Raw genomic sequence first — 6,184 nt, forward strand, 5'->3', positions numbered from 1 at the left:
CCACTCCAGGTTTTTAATTCTTCCTTCTTCTCCAGAGAGCTTTGCTGCCCCCTTTAGTTTGTACCAAAGCAGATGATAGCCAGTGGTCCTATATAGGAACACATAAGGGGTACTTGGAGGCTCCCCAAACTACAAATTTGTTCTGAACAATCAAAATTTCAAAATAACTATACCAATCAGAAACATTTTTGTATCTCAAAACATTTCCCCAATGTATTATAGCAATAGATTATTCTTCATACCCTTAATGGCCTTGAGCTAGAAGATCAGGCTGTACCTGCAGTTTGAGACCCTTGTCCTTCTGACGATGCACTAGGTCCACGTACAATGGCCTGCATGGCCAATCCAGTGCTATGAGGACCACTCTCCCTAGGAGATTTACTATTCTGTGAAGTATTCGACCTGTCATGGGCCATGGAGGAAACGTGTATAAGAACTTGCTCTTTGGCCCTAATTGAACTAGGGTGTCTAGGCCTTCGCTTCTGGGCTTGGATCTTCAACTGAAGAAACAGTCAACCTTCTTCCTTACCATAGCCATCAGATCAAAAGAAGAGCAATGGACTGAAACACTGCTGAATATATTGTCCATTCTCGCTTAAGGTCTGCTTGCTGAGATAATTGACCTAGACACTGTCCACTCCTGCTACATGTGCAACGGAAATCACCTGTAAGTATAGCTCTGCCCACCGGAACATTTAAGTAGGCTTCTAAGCTCAGCTTTGTACTCTTGGTGCCTCCTTGGTGATTTACATATGTCACCACTATAGCATTGTCTGAGAAAATGGTGATGCGTCAAAATTGTGCGCCGGACATCAGCGTGCTGGACTTAAACTTAATTTGAAAGTGCTCCAAGGGGGGGGACAACCCCCCCCATATAAGTTAGTAGTGTTGGCGCTGCCGTTGGGAGGGAGTGGGAGAGGAAACCCCCCCCCCATTACAGAGGAAACGGAACTTTTTTCCTAAAAAAATATGGAAAAAGTCTGTTTCCTCTAATGAGGGTTCCCCCAAAACACCCCCCCCAACGGCAGTGCCAACACTACTAACTTAACTGTGGTTGTTCCCCTCCCTCACGCACCCCCTTGGAGCACTTTAAAATTAAATTTAAATCCGGCGCGCTGATGTCCTGCGCGCGATTGTCTCACACAGTTTAGACTATGAACTGAGAAAACTTGGGACTGCCTAGAATTCCAGACTCTTCTCCAGCTTCTGTAATGTCTCTGTCATAGAGAGCATTGGTCACATAATCCACCCCTGCTAACGTAAGCTGGAGCAAAGGCTCGAACTCTACCAGGGTGAGCCCACACATTTTCCACGTTCTATAAAGGATGCTGCTAAAGCTTCAGACTGCCTTTTTAGGACCACATCCACTCTGTGATCCTGCGTTTCCTTTAATACCACACTTCCCTCACTTAGGCAGGGATGGGCGCTTGGTTACCTGAGCAACTGAGGAATCCACCTTAGGCTGGGTGAACATCTATTCACACTCCTGTGCCATAGGAGACAGCCTAGTCATTGTTTTGGCTACCCTTAGAGTCCTCGGAAGCATCTCAGTGCTCTGTGACTGAAACACTCATATCAGGATGCCATGGAAAAAAGATGGGTTGTGCTTGCACTCTGCTCATGATAAAACACTGAATGGAAGAGGTCTGCTGGGAGTCTATTTGTAACTCCTGCAGGGAGTTAGTTATGAGCTCTAATAGCACCGAAGGCTTGAATAGCCAGAGTGCTGTGGTATTCTCCCCTTGGTCGAGGACCACCACTGCTTCCTACGTACTTGCGACCCTATATCACCCAGCAGGGAAGACTCGCTCTGTGACAGCAAGACATACAGACCGATCCCTTGCCTTCCGAGTCCCTGTCAGAAAAAGGTCCACAAGATCCTGGACAGCTGCCAATGACTGATGCACCCTGGGCATCCAAAAGCCCCCTTGTGTGACCCGTCTAACTGCCAGACCTCGTGTGAGGATCTTCACATCAAATTAACAAATTCAGGAGAAAAGGCTTTACGAGGCAGCACCGAGTGCCCTTTAGGTAACTCCATCTTACATCTCTTGGGTTCGGCAGCTTCCACGCTTTTACACTTAGGTATGCTACTGGTCTAAGGCTCCGGAAGGGATTTTCTCCCAGAAAACAATTCCCCCCAAAGGTTCCTCAGACCTAGAGACCAAAGCGGAGGCAAGTCCAACACTCCTGCTGCTGTGTGGTACATGGCACAAGGGCGCTGCTGTGTGGTACATGGCACAAGGGCACTCCTCTGCCATTCATCCAGCACAAATCTGGCATGAATTAGGAGTAAAAGGATCTGAGGACTTCATCCCTGCCATTTTTGAGGCAAAACAAGGTGATTTGAAAAAGCTGGAGAACTTTGAAACAAAATTGGGAAATCTGAAATGGCTGCCACAGCAGCATTTTGGTGCCAATAAATAGGCTCAAAAACAACTTAAAAGAAAAACTCACAGGATGGGTCTGCAGGATGTGGCAAAAAACATCCCAAAATAGGATTTTTCAGACACCTCCCAATGTTGCCCATATGGTTGTAATGGACTTATTCACTGTGACATATGCTCTAAAGGTGCTGTAGCCTGTCTCAGCTCTAAGTAGTAGCTGGAACTGGGAGAAGAATCCCTGCCTCACTTTGCCAGTGCTCCAAACGCTGAAATCTTCAGCCTCTCAGTTGGAGCGCAGTCAGACATCTTCAGTGCACGCATAACTGTGCACGTGAAGGGGGGAGGTGAAATTGCAGCTGGTACCCTGAAGAGCCTCGTTGAACCCCCTACGGATGCCTAATAGCCTGTGCTCAAGCCTCTGTGAATCAGTAGGTAAGCTAAGCTACTATGGATACAAACTTCGAGCTCCACAAAGTTTTTTGCAGTATGGCCAAACAGGTTCCGGCTGCAGACCCAAGTCTGCTTCACACAGGCAGAGCTTATCCCCCATACAGGTAGTGCACCAAAAGCTGCAAAAACCTTTACAAAAATACATACAGAGATCAGAAAGACCTTTTGCCTGGGAGGCAAAAGGAAAATCTGAAGGGGACAACAGAACCCTCTAGAGGAGAAGTTGAGAACCTGAAGTGGATTCCCTCTGTAGCCCTCACAAGTATGGGGCAAATACTTTTCGGTCTAGAAAGACACACCTATTGCATGAGAAAATAGTTTACACACATTCATATAGGTACAGGCATTTACACCAGCTCTAGAGCTGCGATAAATAGTCAAGCCTAAATATGTGTGTGTTTTCTACTACTTACACTAATATTCTGGAAAGGAAATTAGCAGGTAAGGCCAAATTTCACCTTCTTTATCCTCCTCTTAGACATTTACCAAAGCTCTAGGTAGTATGAAAACCAAGCTTCAAAAACACAGAAGCCCAGTATTCATTATTATTTCTAGTATAACAACAGCTCTCCTGCTCCCATGCACTACCACCACAGAACACACAGAGGAAATATGTTCACTGTAAGCAAAGTAAGCCCATAACTACTAAAACAACAGCACCCTACTTCATACCTGCAGAGCAAACAAGAACTATAGCTGAAGGAATGTAGGTCAGGAGAGGGACATTAATGAGATTACTATATAAGCCATATATGGTAAATTAATGGAAGAATCCTGAACCCATAGGGCCACTGAACTAGGTAAACTGAAGTCCAGAACACTTAAAGGGGGTAAGAAATTGTTGGCTTGGCAACTCCAGGAAAACCTGACTGCTATTAGCCTCTGAATGGGTCACCAGCAAGCATGGCAAAGGGACAGGAAATATTATACCTAGTTTGGGACACCCAGAAGATGCCCCCAGACTACTGTAGTTGGTGCATAACAGGCTCAAGCAATGACGGAAACTTACTTTCTGACCACAGATGATGAAGCAGGCTGTCCCACTACTTTTTATAGAACACATTGTTAAAGCTGACACACCCACTCAAAAGCTAGAATGGGAGGCAGACAGCAAGCTATGCAGCGACACAAATTAAGAACTGACAAAAAAATTTTCAGCATGGCCTTCTGAGGACTCTTATGATGTGGGCCAGCTACTATGAATTGATCACCATTGAAGAACTGGATTGCAACTCTACCTAGCCTCCATGTGTTTTCAGGCTCTCCCTAGCCAGCAATTGCAACAAGGAGACCTGAGTCAAGCCAAGGTCTAGAAATGATACTACCGGAGTAGAGAATGGCACAGGGACATATTTTTCGCTGTCCCTGCCCCAATCCTGTAAGCTCTGCCTTAACCACACAAACCTTGGACACTTATGATTTTAAAGTGTTTGAGAATTGTGCAAATAAGGACAGAGCATGCAGGAATGGGGCAGGGACAGGAAAAGAACTCACTGGGATGGGATGGGACGGGAAAATGAGTTCCTGCGGGGACAGGGGAAAATTTGTCCCTGTGCCATTCTCTATATCGGAGCCCTTCACCCTACTGTACTAGCAGTTGGACACCAGGCATTGACAGTAATGGGAAGTTTGCTGAATAAACAGCCCCCAAACTCCTATCTGACAAGTCCAATTGGAAGGACCAGCGCCTGAGACCAACATGATTTGAAGAATAAAATGATGAGACAAAAGAAAAAAATAATAATTTTCTGTTTTATGATTAGAATATATCAGATTCGAAATATGTATCCTGCTAGAGCTGGTGTATACATAACTGGGGAATGCAAAGCCCAGGCTGTACTTCTTTAGGTTTCAGCTGGCTTAGGGCTCTCTCTAACCATGGGTAGTTGCACTCCCCTAACACTATTCCTGTCATGTGTGACTATGGTATTCTGTTAACATAATTTTTTCTGTGTAGCATTCTGTAATAATAGCAGAGGGGATATTTGCGAAGGGGAGGGAAGACAGGGGTTTTGCTGAATTTTGCTCTGTATTATCCTATATAATAAAATACTAAGCACGCATGCGCACTCTTACCGCCGTGTTCCCTGATCTGTCGGGCTGTGGCCGGCAAGAGTACGCATGGGCGACTCCAGGACGCCTTCGGTTCCGCGGGCCTCTCAAGCAGCGGCAGTGGCAGGGATGGTGGAAACGTTACAGAGGCGGCTGTCGGCTTCAGGCGCACGCGACGGCTGTCGGCACCTGCAGGCCGCGGCGGCTTGAGGCAGCTTTCGGCGGAGGGCAGATGCGAACGGAGGTAAGTTTGAGACCGCTGTTACAGGGGAACTAACATCTCTCCTCCCCCTTCTCTGTGATTGGATCATTAAACCTCCTGGGTAGAGAAAGGGAGCCCAACTCACTGGAACACTCAATCCCCTTTAAGTAGACTCCCTTCTATTATCATAGGGTCTATTGGGCTATTCAAAGCCTTTCCAATATGGAGGTACCATCCCAGGTTTTTTTTCCTTCCTAAGCTCTAATCCCGCTCCTGAAACTCACTTATACTAGCTAAGTGGGGAAGAGGGAAATGGGTTCACCAAGATAGCCTAACACCACATAAAACAAGTATAGAAAACAGTAAAGAAAACAAAAGGTATGAAAGAGATTATAAGTATAGATAAGTATAGTAAAATAGACACAATATAGTTTAACAGAACTATAAAAGGTAGTTTCCACCTTTGGAATACTGTAATATAAAATAACTGAGTACAAAAACTACTTATGCAAAAAATTTTAAAAGGAACCTAAATTTGTTGTAATGTCAGTTATTTCATTATTCTCAGTGCCTCTTCCAGATATACTGCTGGACAGGGGAAGCAGGAAATAGATGCTAATGGACAGGGGGGAAGAAAAAGGAAGGGAGGAGCAGGAAAGAGGTGCTGCTGGACAGGGGAAAAGGTGCTGATGGACAGGGGGGGGAAGAAAAAGGAAGGGAGGAGTACTGCTGGACAGGGGGAGCAGGAAAGAGGTGCTGATGGGCGGGGGGGGGGAAGAAAAAGGAAGGGAGGCCTACTGCTGGACAGGGGAAGAGGTGCTGCTGGACGGGGGAGAAAAAGGAAGGGAGGCCTACTGCTTGTCAGGGGGAGCAGGAAAGGTGCTGCTGGACAGGGGGGAGGTAAAACAAAGGGAGAAGGGCTGCTGCTAGATAAGGAAAGGAGAGCAGTGAAGGGATGGTAGTGGACACAGGGGAGGTAAAAGGAAGGAAGAATAGACAGGGGGAGCAGGCAAGGGGTGGTGGTGAACAGCCAAGGAAAAAGAAAGACAGAAATACAGAAAGCGGCTAAGGAGAGAGAGAGAAAGAAATAAAG

Source organism: Geotrypetes seraphini, chromosome 6, assembly GCF_902459505.1.
Source record: "Geotrypetes seraphini chromosome 6, aGeoSer1.1, whole genome shotgun sequence".
NCBI classification, from domain to species: Eukaryota; Metazoa; Chordata; class Amphibia; order Gymnophiona; family Dermophiidae; genus Geotrypetes; species Geotrypetes seraphini.